The 16428-nt window shown below is 39.7% G+C and overlaps 1 protein-coding gene across 4 annotated transcripts in view; it reads left to right on the top strand.

Moving 5' to 3' along the window:
- The first annotated feature begins 7422 nt into the window (after window positions 1-7422).
- Window positions 7423-16428, top strand: part of CLCN3 (chloride channel, voltage-sensitive 3) — a 107438-nt gene continuing 98432 nt past the window's right edge. For all 4 annotated transcript variants that reach the window (XM_011959630.1, XM_011959627.1, XM_011959628.1 and 1 more), the window contains exon 1: window positions 7423-7962. The gene's annotated coding sequence lies outside the window, so the exon portion shown is untranslated. The remainder of the gene's footprint in view (window positions 7963-16428) is intronic.

The raw sequence follows: 16428 nt of genomic DNA, 5'->3' as shown, positions 1-16428 counted from the left end.
GTCAGCGCGCGGAAGGCGGCACGCCCCGGAGGCGGCTGGGAAGAAGCAGCGAGGCTGGCCTAGAACCGTGGGGTCGGATAGGGTGCTGTGCGAAGGGACTGGCGGGGCGGGCTCTGCAGGCGGGAAGACAGAAAGGAGGAGACGTGAGAGATGAAAAGGATGGAGAGAGTGTAAAGCTGTTAAGAGTCATGCAGAGATGCGGGAGAGAACTCACTAGTGGAAACCAATTTGGAATATAAAGCATATAAAATGTTCCCACACCTACTACACCGAGAAAGGGACTTTTTTATTTTACTTGAAAGCGCACTACTTAGGGATGCTACATTTTTAAGAGTAATATTGCTTTAAAAAGCAAGCCTTTTCGTATTACATCTTGGATGGTTGAAACAGAAGAATGTTTAAGTCTTGAGATACTTTTTAAAAGCTGTATGGGGTTTTTTACACCTTTAGATCTAACATGTATAAATTGTCTGTATATCGAAGGGTTTGGCAGGGTATAGCAGTCTAAGTGCCTGTTTTCACTGCAGGACTGGCGAAGGTAGGAAGAGATTCCCCTAAAACGATAATAAGGGATATCATCTGGTGTCATCCTGAGTGGCCCTACTCAGGGCAACTTTATTCCTACCAGGGGCGTTGAAAGATTTTGGCGGCTTTGCCAGAAGATGGCGCTGCAAGTCACCCAACCTGAAAAGCTGGAGAGTTTGCCTTGTTTTCTCTCTTCGATCTCCATACAGCTACAAAAGACTTATTTTCCTCATTCTTTCTACTTCTAGACTACACTCCTGTGGGCCCTCCCACCCCCCGTTAGTAGGAATTTTGATGTCTGAATGCACAATTGTAGTTCTACCCACATCCTTTTGTACATCAAAGTGAAGTGAAATGTTGCCAATTACTAATCTAAGCAAATTCTTTTTGCTGCTTACAGGAAGAATGGCTAGTCAGCTAACCTTCTTAGATAATTCTTTAGGCTCCTGTCATAAACTATTGGTAGGACTATAAATTGCTACAGTCTTTCTAGAAGGTATGCTAGCAGTATGCATATCCTTTGACTCAGCCATTTAACTTCTGGGACAAGTGAGCAATGATTTATATACAAGGATAACCGTTATTGTTTATAACTAGAAAAACTAGAAATAATGTAAATGTGTAACAATAAAGAATTGATTAAATTAAAATATATCCAAACAATGAAATACTCTAAAGCCATTTAAAAGAGTAATACAGATCTACTTTATTGACATAGAAAGATACCATTGATACATTGATGAGTAGATAAAGCAGGTTACCTAAGAAGATTACTTGATTATTTCCCTTTCTGGTTTATATACCCCTGTACAATTGAATGGTTGTTTTTTTTTTTTTTATGTTTAAACAAGAGTGCTTTGGGACTTCTTTTTCTTTAAATATTTTATTGGACTTTTCTTTCCAACAAAAAAGTTTTTGCTTCTTGCAACAAGCCAACAACACAAGTACACAAAGACAAAGCCTACCATCTCCTTCCCAGAGCTCCCTTCTGTGCTGTCCTCCATGAAACCAATGTTAACAGTTAATTAATATCATCTACATTTTTCTCTAAGTTCCTAAAAACATAAGCATGCATTTTTATATTGTATGTATTAGATTTAGTCTTTTTTTGTTTTTTGTTTTTTTGGGTTTTTTTGAGACAGGGTGTCATTCTGTTTCCCAGGCTGGAGTGCAGTGGCGCAATCTTAGCTCCCTGCAACTTCCACCTTCCGGGCTCAAGTGATTCTCCCACTTCAGCCTTCTGAGCAGCTGGGACCACGGGTGCGTGCCACCACAGCTGGCTAATTTCGGTATTTTTTTGTAGAGATAGGGTTTTACCATGTTGACCAGGCTTCTTGTGTGTGTTTTGTGTAGAGATGGGTTTCACCATGTTGCCCAGGCTGGTTTTGAACTCCTGAGCTCAAGTAATCTGCCTGCTTTGGCCTCCCAAAGTGCTGGCATTAAAGGCATGGGCCACTGTGCCTAGCCGGGACTAGAGTATACACATTATTTTGCAACGTACATTTTTAAATAGTATCACATGAACATCTATGCGGATATCAACTAATTCTTGTGAATGATATTGATATTTCATGATATGGCTATACCAAAATCTACTCCATTCAGTAGACATATTGTTTCCAATGGTATAATTACTTCTGTGGGATAGATTTCTAAAAGTAGGTTTGCTGGGTCAAAATGTGTGCATATTTTTTCACTTTAATACTCCTATGTCTTGGTTATGGAAATTTCTTAACTCCTTATGAATAGTGGTAGTACAATATATTAAATGGAAGGGGACTAGCGGTATGCCTAAGCTATTCTACTAGAGATTTTTCAGAAATACAGTCTGCCATGCATTCACAATTAAACATTAAATGTTAGATGATGGGGAAAAACATATTCAAGGAATGGATATTGTTATTCCTTTCTAAAAAGCAGGCAGCAAGGTGAAACAAAATAGAGAATAACAAATTAGAGCAAATGGTTGGTATAGAACTACACTATTTTCCCTTTGTGAAATTATTATGTAAATGATTTTATTAAAAGACCATGTATTTGTGAAGGTATAAGTTCTGATTATACTCACCTACAATCTTTTGTGATTAGAGAAGGGCCTACAATATTAAATATGAAGAAAAGCATTCTCTAAAATTCAGATCTCTTACAGACATGTAATATTCAAATCCAAGGGAGGAAAAAAAAAAGTCACTGTCTTGACATTTAGTACTCCATCTTGCTACATTCTAGGCGAGAAATTTTCAGTTATTTAAGCCACATTCCTGAAAGTCTACTCTAGCCTTATGTGGTTTGAACTCACCATTAACTCTGTGTAGCTACGAATTAAACTGTAGCAGCCTACTGAATTTCTGGATCTGAATCTGGTAGGCCCAGCTCCGTATGCAAAGATAAAACATCTAGTCAGCTTTTGTGTTTCTGGCCTTCTGAATGGGGTCACCTGCCAGGGCTCACAGATGAGTCCACCATCTGAAGAGAATGATCATAATCTGTATCTAGGATGAATAAAACAAAACACCGTACCCTTAGCTGTGTGTAGCCTGAGAAATGAGTCACTTCATGAGACTGTTTTTAGGATATGATTGGCTGAAAGAGCTTTGAGTGTATCAAGTTCTACTGAGGCAGTTTTGTGGGAGACAGTAACACTAAACTAGAAGACTGTTTGCCATGTCAAAGGTCTCGAATTGTAATTAGAAGTGTAAAGCTATTTTGGATAACTTCATGTTATCTTTGAGGAAAAGACAAAAGAAAAGGTCCCTTTCACTTCTGTGATGCTAGTGGAATCAGGAGGAAATTCTAGACTAGAACCATGCTACTATTTTCATAATAGAATGTTTTAATCCCTTCCATTCTCTCTCTTTCCAATGTGTCTGAGTGTCTGAAATACAAACAATAAGATCAAAGTTCTTTTTCTTTTTTTTTTTTTTTGAGACAGAGTTTCACTCTTGTCGCCTAGGTTGGAGTGCAGTGGCGTGATCGCGGCTCACTGCAACCTCCACCTCCTGGGTTCAAGTGATTCTCCTGCCTCAGCCTCCCGAGTACCTGGGATTACAGGCGGTGCCACCATGCCCGGCTAATTTTTGTATTTTTAGTAGAGACAGGGTTTCACCACCTTGGGCAGGTTGGTCTCGAACTTCTGATCTCAAGTGGTCCACCCACCTCAGTCTCCCAAAGTGCTGGGATTACAGGAGTGAGTCACCGCTCCTGGCAAGATCAAAGTTCTTTTTCTGAAACAACTCATAAATACATGAAGTAGAGCTATATAATCTTGTTTGATTTTTCTGTGGAACTTTTTAAAAGTGTATTATTTTAAGTTGTTATGGGAAGTAATCCTATTTCTAGGTTTTTTACTTTAAGGAAAGTTCAGAGTAACTTGACTGGTCCAGAGAGCAAGACAGAAAAAACTGAGATATGATTCCCAGTGCTCTTTACTTTGCCACTTCAATAAAATAGCATCATACAACTTGCCACTCCCAGAGAGAGAGAATTGCTGGCAGAAGGCAAGGTTTACACCACCTCCACTCACTGGTAATGTCTACCATTCGTTTCTCTTTTTCAGTCTGCCAGGGTTCCAGATATACTAGTGAACAGGCTATCCTACACCTGGTTGTAATTGGTAAATTCTTAGACTGTGAGTCAATCTTTTTGTCCTTTTTCCCTTTCCTTGAGGCCCCAAGAGTTTTATTGGTTGGTTGGTGGGGAAAGTGTGAAGCTAATTTAAATATTGGTTGAGTATTTGTTATTATTAACTTAAACTCCAACCAGTCCTAGCCAAAAAATCTGATTTACAGTAGAAGAAACTGACCTTTTCACATAACTTATTTTGCTATGTCTCCAAATACTTCCTGTATACTGGGGGCTTTTTAAAATATGCATGCTGAGACTTGTGGTTAAAAGATGAATTTAAACACCCTATGGCAGGCAAGATAACACCCCCACCCCACCGCCCCAATCCCTGAAACAAGTGAATATATTAGATGACATGGCAAGGGGGACTTATACATGATATGAGAAACATTCAGCCTTCCATTGCTGGCTTTGAAGATGGAGGAAGGGGGCAATGAGCCAAGGAAGTCAAGTGACCTCTAGAAGCTGCAAAAAGCATGGAAGTGGATTCTCCCCTAGAGGCTGTTAAAGACACAGCCCGGCCAATACCTTCATTTTTTTTTTTTTTTTTTTTTTGAGACAGAGTTTCACTCTTGTTGCCCAGGCTGGAGTGCAATGGTGCAATCTCGGCTCACCACAACCTCCACCTCTCGGGTTCAAGTGATTCTCTTGCCTCAGCCTCCCGAGTAGCTGGAATTACAGGCATGTGCCACCACACTTGGCTAATCTTGTATTTTTAGTAGCGATAGGGTTTCTCCATGTTGGTCAGGCTGGTCTGGAACTCCCAGCCTCAGGTGATCCACCCGCCTCAGCTTCCCAAAGTGTTGGGATTATAGGCATGAGCCACCACGCCCAGCCAACATCTTGATTTTTAACCAGTGAGCCCTATATCAGACTTTTACCCTACAGAACTCTAAGATCAAAAATTTGTACTGTTTCAAGCCACTAAATTTGTGGGAATTTGTTACAACAGCACGTGGATACTAATACAAACTCTTCTTAGGGTTCTGGGAGCAGTTATTTACAGTATGGAGATGAAGTGGGCTGTTAAATTATTTTCATATGAGAGAAAAGCCCATAGTTGGGTCTGTAAACCTCCTTACTGGTAATTATCTGAGCCCTGAGAAGTTCCTTCTTAATCACTCCCACTAAAACAAGGGATCTGGTAAGGACGCCAATCAATCAGCATCCTTTCTGTAGTATTTACCACGATGGATGAGATCAGGCTGCAAGTATTCACATTAGGGCACTTAAAATGTACCAAAAATCTGGCTATGGTGCTTACCCTGTGTTTCTTCCCACTAGTCTGCTGAAGAGGAAGTTCAATATCACCAGATTCTCTGACAAAAACACCAGAAGAATTACAGAGAATGTTTTTCCCAAATGCAATCTATTGTTTTATCACCAAGCAATCACATACCACATTGTTTAAATATATTGCTCCATATGTAACTCAGTGTTTCTGACTGAGCCCCTCGGATCAACTGGAAAGAATTAAACACAGGAATGCTTAGGTCCAACATTGGAACAATTAAGACAGGATTTCTGGGAATGGGGCCTAAGCAAGGATATTTTTCTGAAGCTCCCTAGATGGCCCTGATGCAAAGTGAAGATTGAGAACTACTGGTGTGATAATTATGTATGCCAGAAACCATGACTTTAAAATAAGTTTTCATAAAGGAATAAGGTAGTGCATAATAGGAATAATATTACAAAAGGCCAAACATACAAATAGACTTGTTCTTGCACAGTTAAGAGAGATCCTTGGAACAATCCTCCATTGAGAAACTAAGACACTACCATAAAAGAACTTTTCATCCTTATAGAAAGCAGGTAAGATTGACTAAGAGAGCACAACTACTGTCTACATTTTCAAAATCCACGTGCCTTTCCAAAATTAGCTAGGTAACCACAGTGAGTAAATGTCTTTTCAAAAATTCCACTTAGTTTGGAAAATTTTTTGCCTGCTTTTCCACATTTTCTAAGAAGAATCTAAAGATCTTGGTCAACAGTGTCCCAGGTAAGAGAAAATCGTGCTTGGATATTTCCATAGTTCTACACACTCTACCTTGATAAAAGTAATGAAAGAGGTCCTAAGGACTGCACTGTGATCACCACCATGGGTACTATACCAGCTCTGAAGCCCAGAACTGTCTTTGAGAATATTCAATTCTGCCTTAGAAGAAATAGAACAAAACTCACGTGTTACTAGCCTGCAAAACAGTCAGTGGAGCACATATATGTAAAAATTGAAAAGCCTGGCGAGACCAGGTCACATTTAATATTGATGAGGCGTAAAATATACAACACGCACTTAATATTCATTAATCAGTATATATTCATAACATACTAAATACACAGGAGATATTAAACGTTCACGGGTCTTAATTCTGCCACCCAGTGGTAACACTCAAAAGTGATCTCGCCAAAGAAATGAAAACCTGTATCTGCTCACCAGGCTATTAGCATGCTACTGCTGTGGCCACCATTCTTCCACTGCATCGCCCTGCCCCTGCATCGGAATATAGCTCCTTGAACGTGGGATCAGGTTTACTGAATTCTATGACCCACGCTGGGAGCTCAATGAAAGTTGCTAAACGGAAATGAAACCAATTCAGACCGTGTAGAAACCCCAGATTATATCTTTTCTTCAAACATTTAATTTCCAAGCAGTATTTTGAAAATGCGTGATGGCTAAATTCGAGTTATCCTTTTTGTATGTATGTTAGGCACACACCCGGCGATGACATACAAGGCGAGGTGACACCACCGCACTCCCGGCCCGCACGTCACCTATAAGCACAGGGGGCTTTTGGTCCTGGTTTATTTCCGAAGGCTGGCACTTCTCTTCGATCTAAGTTTTAGGAATCTGTGCTCGTCGACGGCTGCCAATACTTTTTATTTTCAAGGCTGACGCCTGCCTGAGTTTCACAAGCTGCTCCCGGACGCTGTGGTCTCTCGCTGGAGTGGATCCGAACTCCGCGCGACGCTGGGAACGGTCAGCGCCTGTTGCCTCACGAAAACGTCTCCCACAAGCTTGCCGCCTCGCGCAAGGTCAGCTGCAGGGCAAACAGGAATGCGTGAGTGACGTCAGCTAATCGCTAATGAAAGGCTTCACAGCCCTGGCGGCCCTCAGAGCCGGGCAGCTCGCTCGGCTCCTCCTCCTCGAGACCCAGCCTCGGCCCGCCCACCATTCCCACGCCGCCCAATAGGCGCCGACGCGGCTCAGAGAGTGGTCGGAGGAGGCGGTGTTGGGACGGCCGTCGCCGAACGGCCGTTCACGTCAACGTAGTGACGTCAGGCGTCGACGCTGGGGACGTACCTGCCGGGTTCCTGACTCTTGCCGTTTCTCTTCCCTTTCCGTGGGTCAGGGCCGGTCCGGTCCGGAACCTGCAGACCCTTTCCCAGTGTTCTAGTTCGCCCGCGACCCGGAATAATGAGCAAGAAGGGTGTGGTGGGTTGAAAGCCGTCCTACTTTACTCCCGAGTTAGAGCATGGATTCAGTTTTAGTCTTAAGGGGAAGTGAGGTTGAAGATTTTTATTTTTAATTTTGGGCAGAAGCAGGTTGACTCTAGGGATCTCCAGAGCGAGAGGATTTAACTTCATGTTGCTCCCGTGTTTGAAGGAGGACAATAAAAGTCCGACCTGGCAAAATTTCCGTAACCTCTGCAGTAGAAAACGTCAGGTATCTTTTAAATCGCGATAGTTTTCGTTGTGCCAGGTTTTCTTCGGTGGAGCTCCCAGGGTAGCTAGGTTTTAGGTTTGAAATAGATGCAGAATCCAAAGGCAGCGCAAAAAACAGCCACCGATTTTGCTATGTCTCTGAGCTGCGAGGTGAGTTGCATTGTATGAGTGAAGATTCGTCAGCTCTCCTGTTCACAGATTTTGGGTCAACTGTGAGGCCACAGCCCTCATCTTGGTTTCTCTTATAATGTACCTACATAATGTTGAAAGGTACATCACGAATTGGGATGCAAACCCATCCTGATTAGGCATATACCCTCAGACATTTCTTTAAAATTTCACACATCTGCTTCAGGAACTGTCGAAGGACCTCTGAATAGAATGGAAGTGGGTTCCAGGAGAAGATTAACTTTAAACTTAGAGGAGTGGGTTTAACTTTCGCTTAATTTTCCCCAATTTAAAAATAATATTCAGTTTTCCTATCTTTAGATATATGTGTATGTAAAATATTTTTTGTGTAGATATATTTGTGGTTTGATCTTAAACTTGACCAGAAACTGCCTTAGAATCTCAGAAATTAACTTTGCGTGTTGTATGCTTTATTTGTATGGCATTTTAAAACTGCGGAGCACATAGAAGATAATTACATACGCATTGTGCGTATTAGAAACTGAGATTTCTGTTTCCTTTGGAATGAAATTCCTGTTCATGGCATTGAATCAGCAGTGAACATATCTTTTACATAGATACGTAATTCAGAAGTTCAGTTCTACAAACAAACTTTTTGAGCTATGCAGTTCAGTTACTGCAGCATCATTGTGACTTGTGTAATTGTTGAATCTTTCCAGAATTGCTTTTACTTTCATCTTTGAAGAGTTAAATTAGAATATTTTTTTTTTTTGATGAGGTCGGTATGGAGATAACTGTCGGTCAATTCTACGTGCCTTTGTGAGTCACTACAAAATAGTATTTGTTCAGTTCAAGAGTACGTATGGGAGTGAAAGTACTTGTGTATATATTGTTGACTTTCATCTTAAAAGGTGCTGCTGCTACTCAGTGTCTTGTTCTAAAATACAGCTTTAAAAACCTGTGTGTGACCTACAGATATTTTCTCAACTTGAATATGCGTATGTGGCCTCTGGTTAATACAGACTGCCACTGTTGGCAGAATTCATCACAGACTGCATACCCTTCCCACTCCTTACTCCCCTTAGCACCTCGAAAACTTTGCTGCTTTGCTTGAATGATGAGTCAAAGTATTTTAAGAAGTCAATATGAATGTATAGAACCTACATTTTTACCTGGAAATTGTGCTTTAGCATGTGTTATCAATCATACATAGCTCATTAAGAATGTAAACATTTAAACTATTTTTGGATAGACGTGGTTCAGGGGGACAGATTTGTTGGTGTTATGGGTTTGTGTTAGTAAATTGGCTATTTTTCAGGTCATGTTAGTGCTAGGCTTTCCATTTCCTGTTGTGACATGTTGGTCACAACATGTTGGTCATAATTTTCAGATGGCTCGGGAAGTCAGATTTGATCTCTGTGGTGGGTCTTATATCAAAACAGTATCCTGTGGGGTTTGGCCGCTGTCACTGCTAAGGACTTCCAACTTAGTTTGGTAGTCTAGTTTGGTAGTCAAACTTGTCAGCAGGGATCAAAAATGTATAATATTTTATAATAAGTGTTAATATTTATTGAATGCATTCTATGTTTTCAGGCTCTTTCCCAATTAATTTTTGTGAGTTATCTCAATTTTCACACCAACCCCACGAAGGAGGTACTTTCACTAATCCCGTTTTACATTCGTGGAAACTGAGGCACAGAAAATTTAACTAACTTGCCCAACAGTAACTGTCAGAACTGAGACTGAAGCCTGGGAGTATGATTTCAGAGCTCCTGCTCTTTGCTGCACAATACTGTAGTTTAGAATAGTCAAAATGCTAGAGAAAAACAAGGAGAGACTTGGCTTGTAGGTTCAATTATAGGAGCAATGTAAAATTACAGAGAGTCTGGGAAACTGTTTTTAAAGGGAATACTCATAATCTTACTACTGTAATAAACATTTTAATTTTTTAAATATGCACATTCACATCTGTAGGTAAACATTGTAGCTGTGATTCATTTTGGTTCTTAAAGATAAATCTTTAGTGAAGTTTAAAATGGAGATTGAACCCCACTGCCTCACTGTCATTGTTGAAATCCAGAGATTTGATCTGCAACTTTGACTGGAACCAAGTTAAACAAATACATTTCTTGCTATTTCTTGTGGGAAATAATTGAACAGTTTCCATCTTTTAAATCATGAAGACTATTTCGTTTTCAAAGTTTCCATCTTCCACAGAAACTTTTTATTGGTTTATTATGTTATCTTTCTTCCTTGTTGTAATCTGAGCGTTATATTTGTGTGTTTATTCCTTTGTCCTTTTGAAATCCTCTAGCATTAATATCCGCTGCCCCTGAGGAATTTGGGGTTTTTTTGGGTCTGTTTTTATTTATTTTTAATTAACAAGTAATAATTGTATTTATTTATGAGGTTCAATGTGATGTTTTGATAAATGTATATATTGTAGAAAGGTTAGATCAAGCAAATTAACATATCCATCATATCACCTACTTGCCATTTGTTTGTGGTGAGAACGTTTAAAATTAACTTTTAGCAATTTTGAGGTATATAGTACATTATTATTAATTATAGTCACCGTGCTGCACCGTGCTGTGCAATAGATCTCTAAAATTTATTCCTCTAACTGAAACTTTGTTTTCTTTGACTAATCTGTCTCCTTTCCTATTTCCTCCCCTCTCCCTAGCCTCTGTAGACCACCATTCTGCTCTCTGCCTCCCTGAGTTTGGCTTTTTTTTTTTATTTTACACATATGTGAGATCATGCAGTATTTGGTTTTTGTGTGTGTCTTGTTTATTTCACTTAGCATAATGTCCTCCAGGTTAATCCAGGTTTTTGAAGATGACATAATTTTCTTCCTTTTAAAGGCTGTATAGCATTCCATCCTGTATATATACCACATTTTCTTTATCCATTCATCCCGTGATGGACACTTAGGTTGTTTCCGTATCTTGGCTATTGCAAATAGTAGCGTTTAACTTTTGAATGACACTAAAAGATTTTGTAAGTCTAAGATATTTTCTTCAGAGAGCTATTTCCTTTAGCAAATTATTCATGTATTGCTTTTTTGAAGAAAAGGCACAACAATTTGGACATGCAGGTAATTGAACAGTAAGGATAAACTATCAAGTAATATTATTTTGAGAGAAATTAGTTTTATTATTTTCATATCTTGTATGTGTTGATAATTTGTATTAAAATAAATTCCTCCTGTTTTAGTAACCCTATGGGTCTAATTAAACACCTTCAGCCTTTTCTCCGTCTAATCTTGCTCTTTTGCCCTTCTTTTTAAAAAACAAGTCTTACTGTGTTATGTGTCTTTTATTGTGATACTTCATATGGTTCATGGAAGTAGGCGGGTTTAATGATTTGTTCAAACATATCTCTACTGTAAACACAATTTTTGCATTTTTAAATTGTTTGTATTACCAAAATGAAATAATACTCATAATTTTACCTACTTTTCTGATAGAAATCAGTGACCCTAATGTATCATAGATCCTTTTAGATATCTCTAATATCTACCATAAATGCAGAAGATGAATCACTGTGTTGGAAGAAAGAAAAGTATTCTTATAAAATCAGTTTAAAATTAGGTCAGTATAGCAAGGATTAGGTATGTTGATTTTCTTTGGGTACTTTGAGAACTTGATTTAAATTGAACCTCGCCCAGTGCTAATTTAATCAGTAGACCACACTAAATCCTGTGGTATAGTAATGACTTCTTTTTTGAGATAGAGTCTTGCTCTGTTACCCCAGCTAAAGTGTAGTGGTGCAATCTCTGCTTACTGCAACCTCTGCCTCCGGGGTCCATGCGATACTCAAGCCTCAGTCTCTGGAGTAGCTGGGATTACAGGCGTGTATCACCACTCCTGGCTAATTTTTGTCTTAGCAGAGACATGGTTTTACCATGTTGGCCAGGCTGGTCTTGAACTCCTGACCTCAGGTGATCCACCCGCCTCAGCCTCCCAAAGTGCTGGGATTACAGGCATGGGCCACTATGCCCGGCCCATTTTTGTATTTTTAGTAGAGACAGGGTTTCATTCACCCTGTTGGCCAGACTAGTCTCGAACGCCTGACCTCAAGTGATCTGCCCACCTTGGCATCCTAAAGTGTTGGGATTACAGGCTTGAGCCACTGCACTGGGCTGGAATATATACTAATTTTTAGAAAGCTATTACAGCATCCTTCTTGAGGAAAATGTATAATGTAATTTATGCTGAAGTCTACTGAAAGCTGTAGGGCCTATACAAATATAATAGCATTAATACAATAAAAACTGTGTTCATATTTATTATAATTTCTGGTATATTGTTGTTCTATAAACGTTAGTAAATGAATAAATTATCTTGAAATTCCTTTTCACACTTCTTTTTTCTTTTCTTTGAGACGGAGTCTTGCTCTTGTCACCCAGGCTGGAGTGCAGTGGCGCGATCTCAGCTCACTGCAACCTCTGCCTCCCAGGTTTAAGCTATTCTTCTGCCTCAGCCTCCTTAGTAGCTGGAATTACAGGTGCCCGCTACCACGCCTGGCTAATTTTTGTACTTTATTTGAGACGGGGTTTCACCATGTTGGCCAGGCTGGTCTTGAACTCCTGACCTAGGCAATCTGCCCACTTCGGCCTCCCAAAGTGCTGAGATTACAGAATTGAGCCACTGTGCCTGGCCCCTTTTCACATTTTAATCTGTGACTAGTACTTAGCACAGTTTTTACAATATTTATATGAAAATGCTCCTTGCGCACAAATGGCTAGCTCAGATTTTCACCTCTCTGCCATCGTTGCTCTTGAGACTTTTCTTCCATCTCTCTAGTTGCTGACATTGACAATCTTTTTCTTCTTTCACCCAGTTTATATCTACTTTTCTTTTTAGCTTAACAGTTAGAGAGTTGACTGACACACCTTTGGGACTTAGATGTGGTCCTCAACTCTACCCAGTCAGTCTCCTTTATGGTAGAGACAAAACTTTGCTGGGAACCGTGAAAAATTAGTGTGCGTATCTCAGGCTGTGTATCCTTTCACCACCCATTTCCATGATTTTCCTATTTTTGCTCCCCTCCTCAAATTCTGGTGATATATTGCTTAGTGTTTGTAGTTTTGGGGCTCAGGTCAGTGTAATGGAGTAACCTTCTTTATGGTCTGACCTGGAATAGAAACTAAAGCCTCGATGTATAATCCTAAAGTTGGAAAGAACTTGAGTCCCGTGAGTTGTCTTGAGTCCTGTGAGTTGTAGGAGACTGAAATTTGTTTCTGCCAACTTTTCAGTTAATCAAGTTGGAACCTTAGTAGATATCTTGGATTCTTCTTTACCATTCCCTATATCTTATTAATTACCAGGTCCTCTTAAATATTTCTTCAAACTCTCTCTGCTTCCCAATATTGACGTGTCTTAGTGAGTAGGGTAAAATCACAGCCAAAGTATTTTTGGGCTGTTCTTGAGTCCTGTGAGTTGTAGGAGACTGAAATTTGTTTCTGCCAACTGTTTTCAGTTAATCAAGTTGGAACCTTAGTGGATATCTTAGATTCTTCTTTACCATTCCCTATATCTTATTAATTACCAGGTCCTCTTAAATATTTCTTCAAACTCTCTCTGCTTCCCAATGTTGGTGTGTCTTAGTGAGCAGGGTAAAATCACAACCAAAGTATTTTCTTATTCTCTCACTCAACACAACAACAATTAACACAGAAGACTTCTGTGATCACATGCGTGGGGGTGTCTCTTCCCACAGCAACCAACCAGTCAAGTTCTGCAGCAGATACCAACTGGGTGCCCCCCAGTTCCAACACTGTGTACCTAGAGGTAATGTCGGATACCACAGGTTGAGAGCAGGTCCCAAAAGACTTCCCCCACTTCCAATGCTAATCACAAGCCCCAGGTTATTTTGATTTTGCCTGTGCTTCTGATACACTGGCTATAAATCAGGGATCCCATGACTCCCCCACTCCTTGCATCCTTGGGTTCAATTAATGTGCTAGAGCAGCTCACAGAACTCAGAGAAACACTTACCAGTTTATTATAAAGGATATTCAAAGGATACAGATGAACAGATGCATAGGGGGAGATAGGAGGAAAGAGCATGGAGCTTCCATGCCTTCCCTTGGTACACCAGCTTCTAGGAGCCTCCAGGTGTTCAGCTATTCAGAAGCTCTCTGAATCTGCTCTTTTTGGGTTTTTATGGAGGCTTCATGACATAGGACAGTCAACAACTATGTAGAAATATGATTGCACAAAAACGGTGTGACCTAACAGCACTAATAGACCCAGTGGGGAAACCCAGCAAGGCCTGTCTGTTCAAGTGCTTCTGCTTTTCTGTGCAGCCTTCCTTCTTCCAGGGGCTGGGGCAAACTCCCTTCTAAAGTGAACGTCTTATGACCCACAGTCAGACAGGCTGTGGAAGATTAGAGTTCTGCCTTGGCTTGGTGGAAAGCAGGGCAGGAAAAGGTCAGCAAGAGAGAAGAGATTCTGCTTTCTGAGGTTTAATGTGCCCCAGCATTATAACAAAAGACTGTAGTAAGGCCAGGCACAGTGGCTCACCTCTGTAATCCCATCACTTTGGGAGGCCGAGGTGCACAGATCACTTGAGGCCAGGAATTTGAGACCAGCCTGGCCAACATAGTGAAATCCTGTCTCTACTTATATAAAATTAAATTTGATATTTTAAAAAATGTAATGAGAGCTATGGGACTTATAAACCAGGAACCATGGATGAAAACCAATATATATTGTATCACTCTTAGTTCAGTTATGCCCTATCATATGTTTAGAATTGTTCAGACGTCTTGTCTCATCTCCAGCCCCTCTATCTGTAGTCCTTCAGTCTCTTACCCTTCTTATCTGTCTTTCACACTGCTGCTAGTGTTGGCTTGCTAAAATTCATGTCTGATCATGTGGTTTCTCTAAAGTTCATGGTTTCCCCTGTGTATAGATGAGTATGTAAGTTTCTTAGTGTGATACATGAGCCCCTCCCCTTCATCATCTGGCCTGTGTCTACCTCTGTAGCTACTCTCTAGTCCTTTACCTCTTACATAAGCTACCCAAGCAGGTTTTACTATGATGCTTTTGTGCTGTTGCACATACTTTTTTTTGTGTGTAACTGTATTGACTTTTTACCTCATAGTTAGCCCAATTAATTTATCCTAATTCTTCAATATTTTGCTAAAACATTCCCTCTATTAAGTGCTCACAGACTCCTTGCCATCCAGCTTGCTTACTTCACACAGGTTTATCGAATACATTGTATATACCTCTCCTGTGATGTGTATCATACCATACTGTCCTTCTTGTTTGTGTCCCTCACCCTCACTGCCTTAGGAACAGGAACTGTATCTTATTCATTACCCTAACACCTGGCTTTGTGCCTGGTACATGCTAAGTGTGCAGTAAATGATTATCAAATAAATTAATAAATGACTCGAAAACTAGCTTTGGATACTAGATAAATGGTGATCCTGTAAACTGAGATAGGAAAAGTAGGAGGACAAGTACTTTTGGGGCAAATATTTATTTAGTTCAGGTCTTGTTGAATTTTTGCTCTTTTACAACATCGAGGAAGACCTTCCATTTATTTCTTATACACTTGTTATTTATTCATATAATTAACCAACAAGATTTTTTTTAGATATGGACAACATTATTCTAAAATTTACATGAAAAGGCAATGAAAAAGAAGAATAAGGTGTAAAAAATCACTCTACCCAGTTTCAAAACTTATTATGTAGTTATAGCAATCAAGACTGTGTGGTACAGGCATAGATATAGACACAGATCAGTGGGACAGAACAGAGAACTCTGAAATAGATCCACATAAATATGCCTAGTTTTTGTCAAAAGCACAAATTAACTCAATGGAGGTAGATAACTTTTTCAACAGTTGGTACTGGAGCAGTTAGACATCCATACACTGTCCCATCCCCCCCCCCCAAATAAAGGAATCTCAACCTATGTCTCATACCCTATGCATATACAAATTAAAATGGATCACAGTCTAAAATATAAAAGTATTAAACTATAAAACTTTAGGGAAAAATAGAAGAAAATTTTGGGGAGGTAGGGTTAGGTGTATGTTTCTTTGACTTGCCACCAAAAGAATACTCCTTAAAGAAAAAAATTGATAAGTTAAACTTCATCAAAATTAAATATTTTTGCTCTGTTATAAACCTGTTAAAAAGATGAAAAGAAAAACTACAGAGGGGAGAAAGTATTTACAGACAACACAACTGACAAATAACTAGTATCTGTAATATATAAAGAACTCTTAAAACTCAACAGTATGAAAGCAGTCCCGTTAGAAAATGGACAAAAGACATAGTCATTTCACTGAAGAGGATTACACATATAGCAAACGAGAACATAAAAAATGTTCAGCATCATTACCCATTAGGGAGATGCAAATTAAAGCATCAAGATACTACCGCACATCTATCAGAATAGCTAAAATAAGAAACACTGACAACACCAAATGCTGGCAACGATGTCAAGAAATTCATACATT

The sequence above is a fragment of the Colobus angolensis genome, unplaced genomic scaffold (genome assembly GCF_000951035.1).
Source record: "Colobus angolensis palliatus isolate OR3802 unplaced genomic scaffold, Cang.pa_1.0 Scaffold5, whole genome shotgun sequence".
NCBI lineage: Eukaryota > Metazoa > Chordata > Mammalia > Primates > Cercopithecidae > Colobus > Colobus angolensis.
Note: the sequence above shows the minus strand (reverse complement) of the source record. Positions and strands in the feature narration are given on the sequence as shown.